The sequence below is a fragment of the Delphinus delphis genome, chromosome 3, assembly GCF_949987515.2.
Source record: "Delphinus delphis chromosome 3, mDelDel1.2, whole genome shotgun sequence".
NCBI classification, from domain to species: Eukaryota; Metazoa; Chordata; class Mammalia; order Artiodactyla; family Delphinidae; genus Delphinus; species Delphinus delphis.
The window spans coordinates 138,782,176-138,801,428 of NC_082685.1; the positions used below are offsets into that span (position 1 = coordinate 138,782,176).

Below are 19,253 nucleotides of genomic sequence, written 5' to 3' on the forward strand. Positions count from 1 at the left end.
AATTCACCTGCCTGGGAAGAGCAAATGGACTTGTCACCTATTCTCTGGAATACTTTATTCATTTCCTATCATCACATTTATCAAATGGTCTCCTGTTAAGGATTTTCTGTTGAATCTCCTTGCTAGTGTGTGAGCTCCTTAAGCCTAGGATCATTTTATGCATTTTAACACACTCAGGATCTAAAATGTCTGGCCTGTGGTAGGGGTTCAATAATGTTTGAATGAATGTATGCATTTTTATATGCCATTATTCCCTTCATTTATTGTTTTCAATTTTTACTTTATCGTTTTATGATAATTTTGTAAACAAAGTAATAGCTAAAAATTGTATAGTACAAAAGCTTATACTGAAAAGTGGAAGTCTCCTGTCCCCACCCTGTCACTTTTTTTAGAGAAAAACCACTCTTAACTTCTTTTAAGCTACACTTTATGATATTTACCTTCTTATCTCTAAATAATAACCTTATATTGATACTTACTGATTTGTCAGTTTTAGTCACCATCTTTTGACTTTTTTGGTATAGTATACTTGAGGACTACTTACTCACTGACTCCTACTGACTCCCAGCTCCACCCCTTTTTCTCTCATTATAATTACATTACCATTTTTGGTTAAATCGATTAGCTGCTATTTACATTCCTATGACTATGTAACTATTTTTTACTACTAAGCCAAGTAATGATATGATTATATTTCATAAAGTTTTTTTTGTTTTACTAAAGTTAAAGGTTGCATTTTTTAAAGTTTTTGTTTTCTTTATGCTTATGGCTATTGTGTTCCAAATACAAAGATTTGTCACTTGCTTATAATATTTTTTCTAAATGCTCACAGTTCCAAACAGTGCATCAGGTCCAGTTTTACCTGGACACCTCATTCCTGAGCCCTCCAACCTCATGCCCTAGTATGGATTACTCTGTAGATTTGATGTGCAGCTGTTATCTGGACTTACCATTTCTGAACCTGTGTAAAATATATATATATATATATAAATATATATAATATATATATAAATATATATTATATATAGATGATAGATATATAGATAGATAAACTTCCTATATTCTGTGTACTAAGTCCATATCTTCCATGATACTATAAAGATAATAATGTTACTATGTAGCATTTATTTTTTGCCAGGCACTCTTTACATGCAAGGACTCACTGAATGCTCATGAGTTAGGTATTATTATTATCTCCATTTTACAGATGAGGAAATTGAGGTAAGTAGCAGTTAGTTTTCTTAATGGCACACAGCTAGAAAGTGGAAGAGTCAATATTCAAACCCAGGATTCTGATTCCAGGATCTGTGCCTTAATCATTTTAATATACTGCCTCTTTTTCTCAAGATATGTCTTCATTACATATTAAAGAGTTATTTAGAGGGTAAAGCTTTGAATCCTTGCATGTCAGAAAATGTCATTATATTATGTTCATGATTGATTGATATATTAGCTAGGTATGGAATTTTGTTTTAACTCAGAATTTTGGAAGCATTATCTTTTAGCATCAATGTTACTTTTAAGAAATAAAATGTCATTTGACTTCCTGTGTATGACCTGTTTGTAAATAACCTCTGTAACCTCTTAGGAACTCCTCTTTATCTCTAGAGTTTTGAGCTCTGATGATGATTTCCTTTTATTCATTCATTTTGTTGGGTAATTGGTGGCCCTTTCAATCTATAAACTTTATGTTTTTAGGACTCCAAAATTTTCCTTTTTGCTTTTTTACTAGTTTACTTCCTGTTTTTTTTGTTTGTTTGTTTATTTGTTTCTTTACAATATAAAGTCTTATTTGTCTGTGTCCTTAGAGATTCCTTTTCTCATTTGTTTTGAGTCCCTCTCTTTCATGCTGGAGGCTTCATTCAAATATCTGGTGATCTTGGATGTCCACTCATATTTACAAATGAAAGAGCAAAGAGATTTATTATAAGTTCGATGATGATAATGATGATGATATATGTTGGAGGCTTAGGGATGAAGTTCATTTATCAACTCTTAGGATTCACTCCAAGGTGATCAGATGGTAGCACGTCTGTTCACCGAGGTAGACATCTTCCCTGCTCATTTTGTGGAAGAATTTATTGTTTTTTTTTCTCAGAAGCTCTGCAGGTTATCCAGAAAAGAATATTCTAGTCTTTTGTCTGTTTAGGCTTCTAACATTAGGGGAACTAGACCAGTAAGGGAGCTGGGATTCCCACTGTTGAGTGACATTTTCCCACCTTCAGTTTCCATCATACGCATGCCCCTCCTAGATCCATTCCTCCTGAGCAGTCTTTGTTCTTCCTCCACTGTGGGGTGGAAACCTTGCCCAGCTGTATCGGAGGAAGGAAGAGACCTAACTACTCTGATTCATAGAGTTTTGACTAATGTTACCTTCATTTCCAGCTTGTCTCCTCATTGCATCTTCCATGATACTTGTGTTTCTGAACCTTATGCTTTTTCAGGGTTCTGTGGAATGACTGTCTTTCTTTTTTTGTTTGTTTGTTTTTTACATCTTTACTGGAGTATAATTGCTTTACAATGGTGTGTTAGTTTCTGCTTTATAAAAAAGTGAATCAGTCATACTAATACATACGTTCCCATATCTCCTCCCTCTTGCGTCTCCCTCCCTCCCACCCTCCCTATCCCACCCATCCAGGTGGTCACAAAGCACCAAGCTGATCTCCCTGTGCTGTGCGGCTGCTTCCCACTAGCTATCTATTTTACGTAGTGTATATATGTCCCTGCCACTCTCTCACTTTGTCACAGCTTACGCCTCCCCCTCCCCATATCCTCAAGTCCATTCTCTAGTAGGTCTGTGTCTTTATTCCCATCTTACCCCTAGGTACTTCATGACATTTTTCTTTTCTTAGATTTCATATATATGTGTTAGCATACGGTATTTGTCTTTCTCTTTCTGACTTACTTCACTCTGTATGACAGACTCTAGGTCCATCCACCTCACTACAAATAACTCGATTTCGTTTCTTTTTATGGCTGAGTAATATTCCATTGTGTATATGTGCCACATCTTCTTTATCCATTCATCCAATGATGGACACTTAGGTTGTTTCCATCTCCTGGCTATGGTAAATAGAGCTGCAATGAACATTTTGGTACATGACTCTTTTTGAATTATGGTTTTCTTAGGGTATATGCCCAGTAGTGGGATTGCTGGGTCATATGGTAGTTCTATTTGTAGTTTTTAAAGGAACCTCCATACTGTTCTCCATAGTGGCTGTACCAATTCACATTCCCACCAGCAGTGCAAGAGTGTTCCCTTTTCTCCACACCCTCTTCAGCATTTATTGTTTCTAGACTTTTTAATGATGACCATTCTGACTGGTGTGAGATGATATCTCATTGTAGTTTTGATTTGCATTTCTCTAATGATTAATGATGTTGAGCATTCTTTCATGTGTTTGTTGACAATCTGTATATCTTCTCTGGAGAAATGTCTATTTAGGTCTCCTGCCCATTTTTGGATTGGGTTGTTTGTTTTTTTGTTATTGAGCTTCATGAGCTGCTTATAAATTTGGGAGATTAATCTTTTGTCAGTTGCTTCATTTGCAAATATTTTCTCCCATTCTGAGAGTTGTCTTTTGGTCTTGTTTATGGTTTCCTTTGCTGTGCAAAAGCTTTTAAGTTTCATTAGGTCCCATTTGTTTATTTTTGTTTTTATTTCCATTTCTCTGGGAAGTGTGTCAAAAAGGATCTTGCTGTGATTTATGTCACAGAGTGTTCTGCCTATGTTTTCCTCTAAGAGTTTGATAGTTTCTGGCCTTACATTTAGGTCTTTAATCCATTTTGAGCTTATTTTTGTGTATGGTGTTAGGGAGTGATCTAATCTCATACTTTTACATGTACCTGTCCAGTTTTCCCAGGACCATTTATGGAAGAAGCTGTCCTTCCTCCACTGTACATTCCTGCCTCCTTTATCAAAGATAAGGTGACCATATGTGCATGGGATTATCTCTGGGCTTTCTATCCTGTTCCATTGATCTATCTATCTGTTTTTGTGCCAGTACCATACTGTCTTGATTACTGTAGCTTTGTAGTATAGTCTGAAGTCAGGGAGACTGATTCCTCCAGCTCCGTTTTTCATTCTCAAGATTGATTTGGCTATATGGGATCTTTTGTGTTTCCATACAAATTGTGAAATTTTTTGTTCTAGTTCTGTGAAAAATGCCAGTGGTAATTTGATAGGGATTGCATTGAATCTGTAGATTGCTTTGGGTAATAGAGTCATTTTCACAATGTTGATTCTTCCAATCCAAGAACATGGTATATCTCTCCATCTATTTGTATCATCTTTAATTTCTTTCAGCAGTGTCTTCTTATTTTCTGCATACAGGTCTTTTGTCTCCTTAGATAGGTTTATTCCTAGATATTTTATTCTTTTTGTTGCAATGGTAAATGGGAGTGTTTTCTTCATTTCACTTTCAGATTTTTCATCATTAGTGTATAGGAATGCCAGAGATTTCTGTGCATTAATTTTGTGTCCTGCTACTTTACCAAATTCATTGATTAGCTCTAGTAGTTTTCTGGTAGCATCTTTAGGATTCTCTGTGTATAGTATCATATCATCTGCAAACAGTGACATCTTTACTTCTTCTTTTCTGATTTGGATTCCTTTTATTTCCTTTTCTTCTCTGATTGCTGTGGCTAAAACTTCCAAAACTATGTTGAATAATAGTGGTGAGAGTGGGCAACCTTGTCTTTTTCCTGATCTTAGTGGAAATGCTTTCAGTTTTTCACCATTGAGGATGATGTTGGCTATGGGTTTGTCATATATGGCCTTTATTATGTTGAAGAAAGTTCCCTCTGTGCCTACTTTCTGCACAGTTTTCATCATAAATGGGTGTTGAATTTTGTCAAAAGCTTTCTCTGCATCTATTGAGATGATCATGTGGTTTCTGTCCTTCAATTTGTTAATATGGTGTATCACATTGTTTGATTTGCATATATTGAAGAATCCTTGCATTCCTGGAAAAACCCCACTTGATCATGGTGTATGATCCTTTTAATGTGCTGTTGGATTCTGTTTGCTAGCATTTTGTTGAGGATTTTTGCATCTATGTTCATCAGTGATATTGGCCTGTAGCTTTCTTTCTTTGTGGCATCCTTGTCTGGTTTTGGTATCAGGGTGATGGTGGCCTCATAGAATAAGTTTGGGAGTGTTCCTCTCTCTGCTATATTTTCAAAGAATTTGAGAAGGATAGGTGTTAGCTCTTCTCTAAATGTTTGATAGAATTCGCCTGAGAAGCCATCTGGTCCTGGGCTTTTGTTTGTTGGAAGAATTTTAATCACAGTTTCAATTTCAGTGCTTGTGATTGGTCTGTTCATATTTTCTATTTCTTCCTGGTTCAGTCTCGGAAGGTTATGCATTTCTAAGAATTTGTCCGTTTCTTCCAGGTTGTCCATTTTTTTGGCATAGAGTTACTTGTAGTAATCTCTCATGATCTTTTGTATTTCTGCATTGTCAGTTGTTACTTCTCCTTTTTCATTTCTAATTATATTGATTTGAGTCTTCTCCCTATATTTCGTGATGAGTCTGGCTAATGGTTTATCAATTTTGTTTATCTTCTCAAAGAACCAGATTTTAGTTTTATTGATCTTTGCTATCATTTCCTTCATTTCTTTTTCATTTATTTCTGATCTGATCTTTATGATTTCTTTCGTTCTGCTGACTTTGGGGTTTTTTTGTTCTTGTTTCTCTAATTCCTTTAGGTGCAAGGTTTGGTTGTTTATTCGAGATGTTTCCTTTTTCTTAAGGTAGGATTGTATTGTTATAAACTTCCCTCTTAGAACTGCTTTTGCTGCATCCCATAGGTTTTTGGTCATCGTGTCTCCATTGTCATTTGTTTCTAGGTAATTTTTGATTTCCTCTTTGATTTCTTCAGCCATCACTTGGTTATTAAGTAGTGTATTGTTTAGCTTCCATGTGTTTGTATTTTTTAAAGATCTTCTCCTGTAATTGATATCTAGTCTCATAGCGTTGTGGTTGGAAAAGATACTTGATACAATTTCAATTTTCTTAAACTTACCAAGGCTTCATTTGTGACACAAGATATGATCTATCCTAGAGAATGTTCCATGTGCACTTGAGAAAAATGTGTATTCTGTTGTTTTGGGGTGGAATGTCCTATAAATATCAATTAAGTCCATCTTGTTTAATGTATCATTTAAAGCTTGTGTTTCCTTATTTAGTTTCATTTTGGATGATCTGTCCATTGGTGAAAGTGGGATGTTAAAGTCCCCTACTATGAATGTGTTACTGTCAGTTTTCCCTTTTATGGCTGTTAGTATTTGCCTTATGTATTGAGGTGCTCCTATGTTGGGTGCAAAAATATTTACAATTGTTTTATCTTCTTCTTGGATTGATCCCTTGATCATTATGTAGTGTTCTTCTTTGTCTCTTCTAATAGTCTTTATTTTAAAGTCTATTTTGTCTGATATAAGAATTGCTACTCCAGCTTTCTTTTGGTTTCCATTTGCATGGAATATCATTTTCCGTCCCCTTACTTTCAGTCTGTATGTGTCTCTAGGTCTGAAGTTCGTCTCTTGTAGACAGCATATATATGGGTCTTGTTTTTGTATCCATTCAGCCAGTCTGTGTCTTTTGGTGGGAGCATTTAATCCATTTACATTTAAGGTATTTATCAATATGTATGTTCCTATTCCCATTTTCTTAATTGTTTTGGGTTTGTTATTGTAGGTCTTTTCCTCCTCTTGTGTTTCTTGACTAGAGAAGGTCCTTTAGCATTTGTTGTAAAGCTGGTTTGGTGGTGCTGAACTCTCTCAGGTTTTGCTTGTCTGTAAAGGTTTTAATTTCTCCATGAAATCTGAATGAGGGCTTCCCTGGTGGCGCAGTGGTTGAGAGTCCGCCTGCCGATGCAGGGGATATGGGTTTGTGCCCTGGTCCGGGAAGATCCCACATGCCGTGGCGCAGCTGGGCCCGTGAGCCATGGCCACTGAGCCTGTGCATCCGGAGCCTATGCCCCGCAGCAGGAGAGGCCACAGCAGTGAGAGGCCGGCGTACGGAAAAAAAAAAAAAAATCTGAATGAGATCCTTTCTGGGTAGAGTAATCTTGGTTGTAGGTTTTTCTCCTTCATCACTTTAAATATGTCCTGCCAGTCCCTTCTGGCTTGCAGAGTTTCTGCTGAAAGATCAGCTGTTAACCTTATGCGGATTCCCTTGTGTGTTATTTGTTGTTTTTCCTTGCTGCTTTTAATCTGGTTTCTTTGTATTTGTGTTTTGAGGTTTTTTTTTTTTTTTTGGATTAAGGTTTTATTTATTTTTTTAATAAGTCTCAATTAGATGGAGAACAGAAATGAAATTCTTCTCAAACATAAAAATGTGAATTGAGTTGCTTCTTTTTGGATGGATCTTTAACATTGACTTGACCATATGGACAGTGTCTGCAGGTAGACCCGCAGCATCTGCCTCTCTGCAAGTGGGCCAGCTGGGTGAGCACCATGTAGCTGGTAGCTGGGTCCACAAAGTTCAGCCGGCCAGCCGCGGAGGCGGCTGCGTGAAGCTCCGAGACCCTCCGCTCTGCCGCTGTTAACTCTTTGCTCGCCAGACACCTTGCTGCTCCCTCTGGTCCGCCCTGTGAGTTGGGCCCAGAGCCGCCGCAGTCTCCCTGCGAAGAGGAGCAGAAGGTGAAGCTGAGGCGCTGTCGGAATACTTCTCTGACCCGGGGCAGTTCTGGCGGTGGGGCAGGGGACGGCTGCCTCCCGAGCGTAGCGCCCGCGGACCCCGGGACCTGCCAGGCCGCCATGGCTGCCGCCTGTGGGAGGCGGGGCCAGTTTTGACAGTTTGATTAATATGTGTCTTGGCATGTTTCTCCTAGGATTTATCCTGTATGGGACTCTCTGTGCTTCCTGGACTTGATTAACTATTTCCTTTCCCATATTAAGGAAGTTTTCAACTATAATCTCTTCAAATATTTTCTCAGTTCCTTTCTTTTTCTCTTCTTCTTCTGGAACCCCTATAATTCGAATGTTGGTGTGTTTAATGTTGTCCCAGAGGTGTCTCAGACTGCCCTCAGTTCTTTCCATTCTTTTTTCTTTATTCTGCTCTGCAGTAGTTATTTCCACTATTTTATCTCCCAGTTCACTTATCCGTTCTTCTGCCTCAGTTACTCTGCTATTGATCTCATCTAGAGTATTTTTAATTTCATTTATTGTGTTGTTCATCGTTGCTTGTTTCATCTTTAGTTCTTCTAGGTCCTTGTTAAATGTTTCTTGTATTTTCTATATTCTATTTCCAAGATTTTGGATCATCCTTACTATCATTATTCTGAATTCCTTTTCTGGTAGACTGCCTATTTCCTCTTCATTTGTTAAGTCTGGTGGGTTTTTGTCTTGCTCTTTCATCTGCTGTGTGTTTTTGTCTTCTCATTTTGCTTATCTTACTGTGTTTGGGGTCTCCGTTTTGCAGGTGCAGGTTCGTAGTTCCCATTGTTTTTCATGTCTGTCCCCAGTGGCTTAAGTTTGTTCAGTGGGTTCTGTAGGCTTCCTGGTGGGGGGGACTAGTGCCTGTGTTCTTGTGGATGAGGCTGGATCTTGTCTTTCTGGTGGGCAGGTCCACATCTGGTGGTGTGTTTTGGGGTGTCTGTGGCCTTATTATGATTTTAGGCAGCCTCTCTGCTAATGGGTGTGGCTGTGTTCCTGTCTTGCTAGTTGTTTGGCATAGGGTGTCCAGCACTATAGCTTGCTGATCGTTGAGTGAAGCTCAGTGCTGGTGTTGAGATGGAGATCTCTGGGAGACTTTTGCCATTTTGATATTATGTGGAGCTGGGAGGTCTCTTGTGAACCAGTGTCCTGAAGTTGGCTCTCCCACCTCAGAGGCACAGCACTGACTCCTGGCTGTAGCACCAAGAGCCTTTCATCCACACAGCTCAGAATAAAAGGGAGAAAAATTAGAAAGAAAGGGAGAAAGAAAGAAAGAAAGAGGATAAAATGAAATAAAATAAAGAAAAAATAAAGTTATTAAAATAATTATTAAGAAAAAAACATTTTTTAAAGAAAAAAAAAAAAAAACACGGACTGATAGAACCCTAGGACAAATGGTGAAAGCAAGCTATACAGACAAATCTCACACAGAAGCATACACATACACACTCACAAAAAGAGGAAAAGGGGAAAAAAATCACAAATTTTGCTCTCAAAGTCCACCTCCTTAATTTGGGATGATTCGTTGTCTATTCAGGTATTCCACAGATGCAGGGTACATCAAGTTGACTGCGGAGCTTTAATCCACTGCTTCTGAGGCTTCTGGGAGAGATTTCCCTTTCTCTTCTTTGTTCGCACAGCTCGAGGGGCTCAGCTTTGGATTTGGCCCCGCCTCTGCGTTTAGGTCGCCTGAGGGCGTCTGTTTTTCCGCTCAGACAGGACGGGGTTAAAGGAGCAGCTGACTCTGGGGCTCTGGCTCACTCAGGCCTGGGGGGGAGGGAGGGATGCGGAGTGCCGGGCGAGCCTGCAGTGGCAGAGGCCGCTGTGACGTTGCACCAGCCTGAGTGGTGCCATGCGTTCTTACTGGGAAGTTGTCCCTGGACCACGAGACCCTGGCAGTGGCAGGCTGCACAGGCTCCCCGGAAAGGAGGTGTGGATAGTGATCTGTGCTCTCACACAGGCTTCTTGGTGGCGGCAGCAGCAGCCTTAGCATCTCATGCCCGTCTCTGGGGTCCGCGCTGTTAGCCGCGGCTCACACCCATCTCTGGAGCTCCTTTAAGCAGCGCTCTTAATCCCCTCTCCTCGCGCACCAGGAAACAAAGAGGGAAGAAAAAGTCTCTTGCCTCTTTGGCAGGTCCAGACCTTTCCCCAGACTCCCTCCCGGCTAGCCATGGTGCACTAACCCCCTGCAGGCTGTGTTCACGCCGCCAACCCCAGTCCTCTCCCTGCGCTCCGACCGAAGCCCGAGCCTCAGTTCCCAGCCCCGCCCGCCCTGGCAGGTGAGCAGACAAGCCCCTCAGGCACGGATCCTCTGTGAGGAAATCTCCCCGCTTTGCCCTCCGCACCCCTGTGGCTGCGCTCTCCTCCGCGGCTCCGAAGCTTTCCCCCTCCGCCACCCGCAGTCTCAGCCCGCGAAGGGGCTTCCTAGTGTGTGGAAACCTTTCCTCCTTCACAGCTCCCTCCCACTGGTGCAGGTCCTGTCCCTATTCTTTTGTCTCTGTTTTTTCTTTTTTCTTTTGCCCTACCCAGGTACGTGGAGAGTTTCTTGCCTTTTGGGAGGTCTGAGGTCTTCTGCCAGCGTTCAGTAGGTGTTCTGTAGGAGTTGTTCCACGTGTAGATGTATTTCTGGTGTATCTGTGGGGAGGAAGGTGATCTCTGCGTCTTACTCTTTCGCCATCTTCCCCCTCTGTCATCTTTCTTTTTATCAGTATATTCTCTTCAGGCCCTTGGGTTTCAGCTCCCTCTGCTCTTCTAAATTATTTATAATTAATTCATCTACTTTTCATTTTCCAGATATTTGTTGATATCTCCGTTTCCTTTCATATTCTCATTATTCTTATAATTTTTACATATCTTTTTTTTTTTTAGTTTGGATTGGGAATAGAGATAGACACACATATTTAATCTAAATTCATTCCTCATCATGTATCTTTAAGTGCCTTGGCTAGTGATATCATTGGACAGAGCTGCCTGTCTTGATCACACCAAAGAGGCCATTGTTGAGATCTTTCCAAACTAGCTCTTATCAGCCCATTATCACTTTTTGTCCTACCATTCTCATTCTTCATCTCACCCAAGAGAAGCAAGGCATTTAAAAAAATAGAAACTCTGGATAAACTGTTGGCACCTAAGACCTTTCAATTGAGTAAAAGAATATGGTAAGTGAATTTATGACTCACATCACCAAGAAAAGTAATGAAAACAACATATGATACAGAAAGAACATTTTCCTACCAAAATGATATATTAATATGGCACAGATGAAAATATACCCTAATTTCTTCTCACTTGTTATTTAATCGATAGTAAGTTTTTTAAAAAAAATTATTATTGCAGTTTTATAAAAATGAAACTATAATAATTTTTTTCTAGTACGTGTAATTTTTTTCCCATATTGCTAGATTTAATTATGAACTTTATAAGCATTTTTTAGATGTGCTTTTTCTGTCCAGTGCTCAACTTTCTTACACATTTGAAAATACTTTTCTGTGAAATTTTTAAAAACAATTTTCTGACCCTTAAATTTTATACATAGTATTTTAAGATCATATTCTTTTTAAAATTTTCATTCTATTTGGAGACTACAACACTTGAGAAGATTAGAAAAAGAGGGCATGAAAGAGAGCAATACTTGTTTTAAGTGTCAGTTAATGAGATCGAAGGAGAAACATGAAAATAATGGGTTTCCTTTTGTGTCTGTAGAAGGATAAGGGGAGAAAAGGAAGGAAAAACTTAATTGGGTAGTTTGTTTTTTTTTAATTCAAGATCTTGTTTTTGTGGGATAGGAAAATTTGGGGCTTAAAAACTCTTAGCCAATTTCATAGCAGAGATATATTTTCAAATTGAATTGAGGGGAATGTTCTTTTGAGGTTAGTAAGAAACATCAATAAGGGAGCTGAGACAGCAGCTTTTACCCCAAACTATTCCAAACGTCAAGAGCAGAGCTAAGAATAGAGGTTTGTAATGGCCAGTCCAGTTTTCAGACCACAGACAAATGCTCCCTTGTCCCCACGCCTGCTTAGAGCATCATTTTAGAATATGCAGTGGTTGAATATCTCTAAAGAGACTGTGAGTCACTTCCCTACTCAACCTCAATTTTCTTTTTTATTTCCCTGGTTGATTATTGGGTTGAAAGCAAAGCTGAGGCAAAGACCAAGCACAAGGTTTCTGATTCAAAGGGTGAACTGAGAATTGAGCACATGTCAAATCCTCTCCTATCTGGTCCAAACTCATAAAAAAATACTGGATAAAGACTTATAAAAATTTAGAAAACACATAAATATTTCAAACTCTGGGAAAGGGAAGTCTCTGGAGACCACAAGTAGAAATACTTTTTTGAAAAAAGAGAGAAACCCATGGACATAAGTAGGAACTGAAGTTTAGGAACATTACATCGTCTGAGTTTCCCTAACAGGGCCTGAATGCTGAGCACTACACCACCAATACTGGGGCCTCCATGAAACTACTTTGGATTTGCATAAAAGATGACCTCCCTGGGTCCTGAGAATGTGAATATGATGAAAAACATGCAATAAGTTTAGCAGGCTTAGGAATCTATTTACATCCCCCAACTTAGGAAACATTGAAGAATCTGAAAAAAAAATAAAATAAATACTTTTAATATCTTTTAAAACATAAAGAATTGAATGGGAACACCAGAAAATTACAGGGGATAATAAAACAAGAATAAGAGATAATGAAACAAAAAAGCAGATGTATTGAAAATTACAGTTAGAATTCTTAGAACTTAGTAGTTATTGAAATAAAGAGAAACACAATTACATGCATTGAGTAGAAGACTGGAAATAGTTGAGGGGAGACTAATGAACTAGAAGAACGTAGCCCAAAGATATAGAAAAGAAAAATGTGAAAAAAGAACTAGGAGACATAGAAGATTCAGAAAGTCCAACATACATGTACTACAAATTCAGAAAGGAGGAAATACAGAGAATGGAAGAGGAATAGAGTTTAAAAAGATTATGGTTGAGAATTCTCCCAAACATAAGACATAAATCTAAGACTGGGAACACCTTCTGGGTACTGAGCTAGAAAAATGATGACCAGTGGAAGCTAAAGAGAAACTTTTGAAAGTGGAGACTGGAAGTAAATATAATTTTTACCCAAACATTTTATTTCGTCATCTCACAGCTATTTTTAGTATGTGTCTAGAGCAAGGCCTGTAGCAAAATTGCTAATAAAAATTTTACATTAAAAAGTGTTGTCGCTGATTTTGTTGCATTTCCAAGGATTTAGAAAGCTTAATTCTCTTTGACAGGACAAGTATCCAAAGAGGAAGGTAGCTCTGAAAGTGAATGCTATGATGGGTGGAAAAGAAGGAAGCCCAAGGAAAACCAAGCCTAATAGTGGTTAATGCCAATGCACAATTCAGAGAAGCTTACAGCTAATAGTGCTACAGCAGTACAGGGACACCTGCCATGGTCAGGAATATAAGCCTTGTGTTATGGTTATTTAAATTCTGGAGAAAACATGGAGCCTTGACATCCAGAAAGTAAGCCCTGGAAAGATTCCTAAAAAGTTGCAAACACGTATTAGAGATAGAAAGGTAACACTAAGACAAATATCAGAAATGTGACTCTCATAGCAGCAGAAGCAAGTACAATATGACAAGTTCTTTTTTAGGTGGGACTGGTGTTTAGATGAGACCACAACTGTTTTATACAATTGGTTATAAGATACACAATATATAAACCTTCCTCAAAGCCAAGTTTGCTCAGAGTTCTATGCATGTTGTTTCTAGTTTCTCACTTTCCATTCTTTTTCCTACTCTAATCAGTTGGCTGCTGCCCTCACTGTTCTGCTAAAAATGCTCATTCTAGTTCACCATAAATTTTAAAATCAGCATCTCAGCATTATTTCACAAAGTTGAGCACATCACCTTTCTTTAAGAAGACAGTTTATTCTGCAGGCTTCTGCTACATGATACTGTCGTGGATTTTTCTCCTACCTCTTGAGCAATTCTTCCTCAGCCCTCCTCTACTCTGATTTCTAAATATTAGATTTAGGCTTTGTCTTGTACCCTCTTCTCCTTTCACTCTATATGCTCACTCTAGACGAGACACTACCTATATACAAATAACTCCCAAATTTATATTTCCAGTCAAGATCTTTCATCTGCATTCCAGGACTATCCAACTGCCAATATGCCATTAGATTGTCTCACAGGTGTTGCAAATATGTTCAAAACCGCACTTCTGCTCATACCCCATTTCCTTTGCCATGTCAGATCTGCCCTTTGGTTAACTTGACTGCTTTTTTCCCCACAAACCTGAGCAGGGTAAAATGTCAACCATGTTTTTAAGCAGAATTGCTTATGATAAAATGACCCTGGATTTCTAAACTGGATCTTGCTAGTGGAAACTCTACATACCTGATGTGGACATCAAATCTTCGGGCTTTCCTGAATATGGTGATTCTTGTAACTGGATGTGTCTCCTGCAGGGTGTGACACCTACTGCCTGGAGTCACCATATGTGACCCTGAGGCTCTCTTAGGCTCCTGGGAGTTTCTCAGGGCTGTGGATGGAACAAAGTTATCAAATATGAGGTACCTACTTCTTCAGTGGATTTGATACCTAAATTAAAATTGATTCTGTTAATGGAAAACAGAAATATGGGAGACTAAATTATCACGACTCAACTTCTAAAGAATTGTCCCTGTGATGGGAGTGGGATGCTGATGTGTTGGTGTGAACCTAATTGGGTGTTGGTGTGAAGCCAGTTGGGTTCTGACCATGACACTGAATTGGTCGCTATGATTTGGGAGCAGAAGCTGCTTCGTTCTCCCACATTCAAGCAACCGCTGTGACTGGTGTCAATGTCCCTTTCTCTCTCTCTCGATTGTCTTATCACTTAATCATTTGAAAGATGATCAGACACCCCTGAAATACTATAAAAATAAGCATGAAAGTAGAAATATCAGTATAGTTTAACAAGTGAGGCAGTGATGAAAAATGCTCCTGTAACCCAGTGTCTTAGAAAGAAACTTCCATGGTTTTGCTGCACATTTTATGGAGGAGAGAAAATTAATCCTCAAATGTATGTGAAACAGATTGCAGTGATTTAATGGAGAGTTATTACTTTTAAAAAATCACATTATTCCTCCTCCTCTTTTACAGGTTTTTGAGGTAGGAGTGATAATTTCCTGATCTTTTGTAGGATACAGAAAAAAAAGGAAATTATTTCAGTCGTGTGTTACACAGTTCCTCCAGGCTTCTCTAACAGAATCCTAATCTCTTCATTCTCAATGCGTAACACACTAATGTATCCTTTCTGGTTTTGTCTGTTGAGTCAATTTATGGATTATATAGCAAAGTCTGTTCCAATATCTGGAAGGAATATTTTGCTTAGTTTATTTACCAATAAACCAATATAATACCAAACTGTATTATATAATTTGACTTTCCATTTCAAATGGATAATGTAGGTGTAGTCCAGGCAACTTTTGGTCCTTTCAGAAAATAACAAACCAATTGTTAGGGGACAAAGATTTGATACCACTGAGAATATTTTAAGTGCATTTGCTGATAAAATATTAAAAAATTAATCATATACTGAAAATGGAACCCAGAACTTGTTATAATCCCTTTGATCAAAGACAAAATATTTAGGCAGTGACAATAGCAACAAGGAAAAAACTTGACAATTCCTAAACAATCAAAGAATAGTTTCAATAATTTTATACAGGGCTTCCCTGGTGACGCAGTGGTTGAGAATCCGCCTGCCAATGCAGGGGACACGGGTTTGAGCCCTGGTCCGGGAAGGGTTGTGTCCTCCCATCCCACACCCCTTTGACCTCATCTCCTATTCTTCCATTCTGTATCGTTCTCCCCCTTGCTCACTCCACTAGACCACCCTGGCCTGCTTGCCACTCCTTGAATATGACAAGCATGCTCCTGCTGTAACTGAAAGTGAGGTCTGGCTGCTCGCCGCTCAAAAGCCAATAAAGAGGCAAGTTGGTGGAAAGGAAAATTTGCTTTATTTTGGATGCCAGCACTGTAAGCCACTTGTTAATGATAATACATAAAATCTAATTAACAAAGATTTCAAATGAAACTTTATAAATACATAAATACATAAAATTTTATAAATACATTATAAAATTTTATCTTATAAGTCTGTCATAAATATAGCAGTGAATCTTTCAATTGTTGCAGAGTAATGAGGACTCACTAGGTAGAATTATTTGTGTGGAAACACATTCAATTTCTTGGTTACCCAGAGTACAATGGCATTAAAGTAGAAGCATACATAAACTGCTTGGTTTTTTTCAATGTGCCAGGAGGCATTTTGTTCTAAATGTTGATGAGTTGGAATAAACCCTGGAATTTCCATGCTGGGATTTCATAGCCATCACTCCAAAGTTTCTTTAAGTTAAAAAAAAGTAAGTCTAATGATCTATGTGTCTTAGTCCATTAGGGGCACTATAACAAAATATTGTAGGCTGGGTGGCTTAGAACAATAGAAATTTATTTCTCACAGTTCTGGAGGCTGAGAAGTCCAAGATCAAGGTGTTGATCTGATGTCTGGTGAGAAGCCGCTTCCTGGTTCTTACATGATGGTTGTTTTTTCACTGTGTCCTCACGGTGGAACTCTCTGGGGCCTCTTTATAAGAGCACTAATTCCACTCATGAGGGCTCTGTCATCATGATCTAATCACCCCCTAAAACTCCACCTCCAATCACATTGGGGATTAGTTTTCAACATACAAATTTTGTGGGGACACAAACATTCAGTCTATAGCATATATACTAACAGAAGATGAAAGACACATGTGACACATTTGTCCACATTTTCAATGTTTCAAGTACAGTTCAGCAGGAGCAAATGTGTAGTATATTAAAATTCAGCCAACAGTATTGAGGACTAACAACGTGGCCATCACTGTGGTAGGCATTGGAGTGCTAAAAATGAGAATTTTATCTCTGAAAAATTTACAACACAAATGGGAAGATAAAGCACCCATAAAAGCACCGTTTAGAGGAGACTGGGGACCATTATATTTTATATAGACATATCTTGTTGGAAAATATAAGCTAATTAAGTCTTCAAAATTGTAGTTCCTTTTCTTTTTGCATTGCATAATTAAGCTCTTTCTTACATATGACCTTGACCTGGGATTGTTGCGGTACGTGGGCTTCTCACTGTTGTGGCCTCTCCCGTTGCGGAGCACAGGCTCCGGACGCGCAGGCTCAGCGGCCATGGCTCACGGGCCCAGCCACTCCGTGGCATGTGGGATCTTCCCGGACCGGGGCACGAACCCGTGTCCCTTGCTTCGGCAGGCTGACTCTCAACCACTGGGCCACCAGGGAAGCCCTGGGAGTATCTGATTGAATGCAGTGGAATGTGTTAGGAAGCAGTAAGAGACAAGGCCATCTAATCAGTTGGCAGTCTTGAAGACAGGGCTATGAGATTTTGTTATTGACCTTACAAATGTGGTATTTTAGGAATATTAACTTGACATTGGTGTGCTAAAAGGGCTTGAGTTGTAATGCTAATTGGACATGCTCCATTCATTTAAATGAATTTACCATTCTTTCAAAATTATTGATATCAAGCTAGACTTATAGTATTTATTCATTGTGACATTATTTCTGGTCCCAGGTTGTGGTGATTGATTTCTCACCTCCATTTATAGCAATGGAATCCAATTGAAGGGCTTTTAAGCAAGCTACTCTGCCACATTGATGTGGGTGATTTTTTACAGCATTTCTGAAATCCTGGAGACTATTTTTTTCTTCCTTTTGTCTAGTCTGAATGCCATTTACATTTGGAAGAATCAAGACACAAAATCCTCCTAACCTGTTCAAACATGAAAGTGGCTGCAAATGTATTTTTGTCATTTGTCTTCTTAAGCCATATTTTCTTTATGGTCTTGAACCTAAGTGAAGAGACTCAGAAAGAGAAGAGAACATTTAATCAATAACTTTACTGTTCTTCTATTTAACCATTTGAAAAAGTACTTGGCATTTAAGGGAAATATTTTTCTTAGGAAAAAATAATATAAAAGAAAAAAAATCAAGCAATACTCTATGGAAACGTCTAAGCAAAAGATGCTTTTCATAAGGAAATAAGTTGTAGGACAGACACTGAAAAAATATAAATATACCTTTTTTTGTGAACAGCTAAAATGTGGTATATGTTGCATATGTGTGCATAATACCACCCAATGTTTCTGTATAAATTATCTTACAGGGTCTGATAGGGTACTTTCCCTGTGAAATGTTTGTGTAGCTCCTGAAATAAATGCAATTTATGTAGATGCCTTTGGATGTTCTTCCTCGGAACCCTGGTTTTTCGCTTGAGCCCATTCTTCCAACTTTAGCTTTTTCTGGCCTCACAGTACAAAGAAAAGCATTCTGATTTTGGGGGGAGTTCAGCATTACTCTGAAATGACCTGACCCTCGGCCCTGACGATTTGTTTTATATCCACTGTTTTGTCCACCACTTATTTCCAGAAATTAGCTCAGTGCCTGGCACAGGATTGGCATTCAGTTAATATTTACTAAGTGAAAATTATTAAACCTCATAATATTTGCTCCAACTTTCCTTGCCACTGAAAAACTTTTACTCTTCCAGGTAAATAACTGTTTATATTTCTTATTCATCCTGGTCACATTGCTTCTTCTCTCTTACTACCCAGAATTACATTTTCATTACTTCCGGTTTTATTTTCAACTTTAGTTTCAGTTTCTAACCTGTAATTTCCACTGGAGATTCTCAGGCTGTTCACTATGGTTTTTATCCTTCTATATTCAGTTCTTTAAAGACTAAATCCCTAAAGCTTCATCTACTTGGGTCGTATCTGAATCTGTTTTCTAAAATATGACACTGACCACCCTCTACCCTGTCACCTCTGACAAAGCTTATCTTTACCACCATGGATGTTATGTAGAATGGGGAGAGGCAGGAGGAAAAACAATTTATGCATGCTGGTTAAACATCATTCCAGTGACAATTCACACTTGTTCTCTCCCTTTTAAAATCATTGTTGTGTCTTAAACACATTGTATATAATGATGGTTGATTCTTTCCTAAGTTAAATTTGCTGCTTCTGTTGGTTCTTTCCACTCATATAGATACACAGTTTTCCTTAGCATCCATATACAAGGAGCCTTATATTTCTGTGGTTTTTGAACTGTTTTCTTTCTTAGAACTACAGAACATCATGGCAGGCGGGGAGAGGGAGCTGAAACACAATGGTCCACGGAGGATGGGGTGACCCAGTCTTCTTGCATTTCCTTTCCCTCCATTGCCCTGTCCCAAGGTGTAACCTGTTATATTATGAGCTTTCATGTGCCTCCTAAGAGACCTTGTCCCATGAGAGTGTTCTGAAACAAAAATAAGCAAAAGGAATTTATGTGACTTACTTGAAAGGGCACCATTTTGAATATAGTCATACTTTTCTGGGATCAAAGTTTATCTGAACACAGTCAGCTTGGGTATCAGTGTCCTGCCTGTACTATACCCAGGAACAAATACAAGTTCCCCAGGAATAGGCTGTACCAGAGAAGGTACCCTCCTGGTTTCCAGTCATCTGAGAGGAGACTGGGCACTCCCTTGACCAAGACTAAACCC

General features: G+C 38.8%; 1 protein-coding gene and 1 pseudogene across 1 annotated transcript in view; one reads left to right on the forward strand and one right to left on the reverse strand.

Annotated features, from left to right (window-relative positions):
• Positions 1-19,253, forward strand: part of PLCXD3 (phosphatidylinositol specific phospholipase C X domain containing 3) — a 184,267-nt gene that overhangs the window by 47,278 nt on the left and 117,736 nt on the right. The gene's annotated exons all lie outside the window — the stretch shown is intronic.
• Positions 7,326-7,763, reverse strand: LOC132422269 (uncharacterized protein C1orf53 pseudogene; annotated as a pseudogene).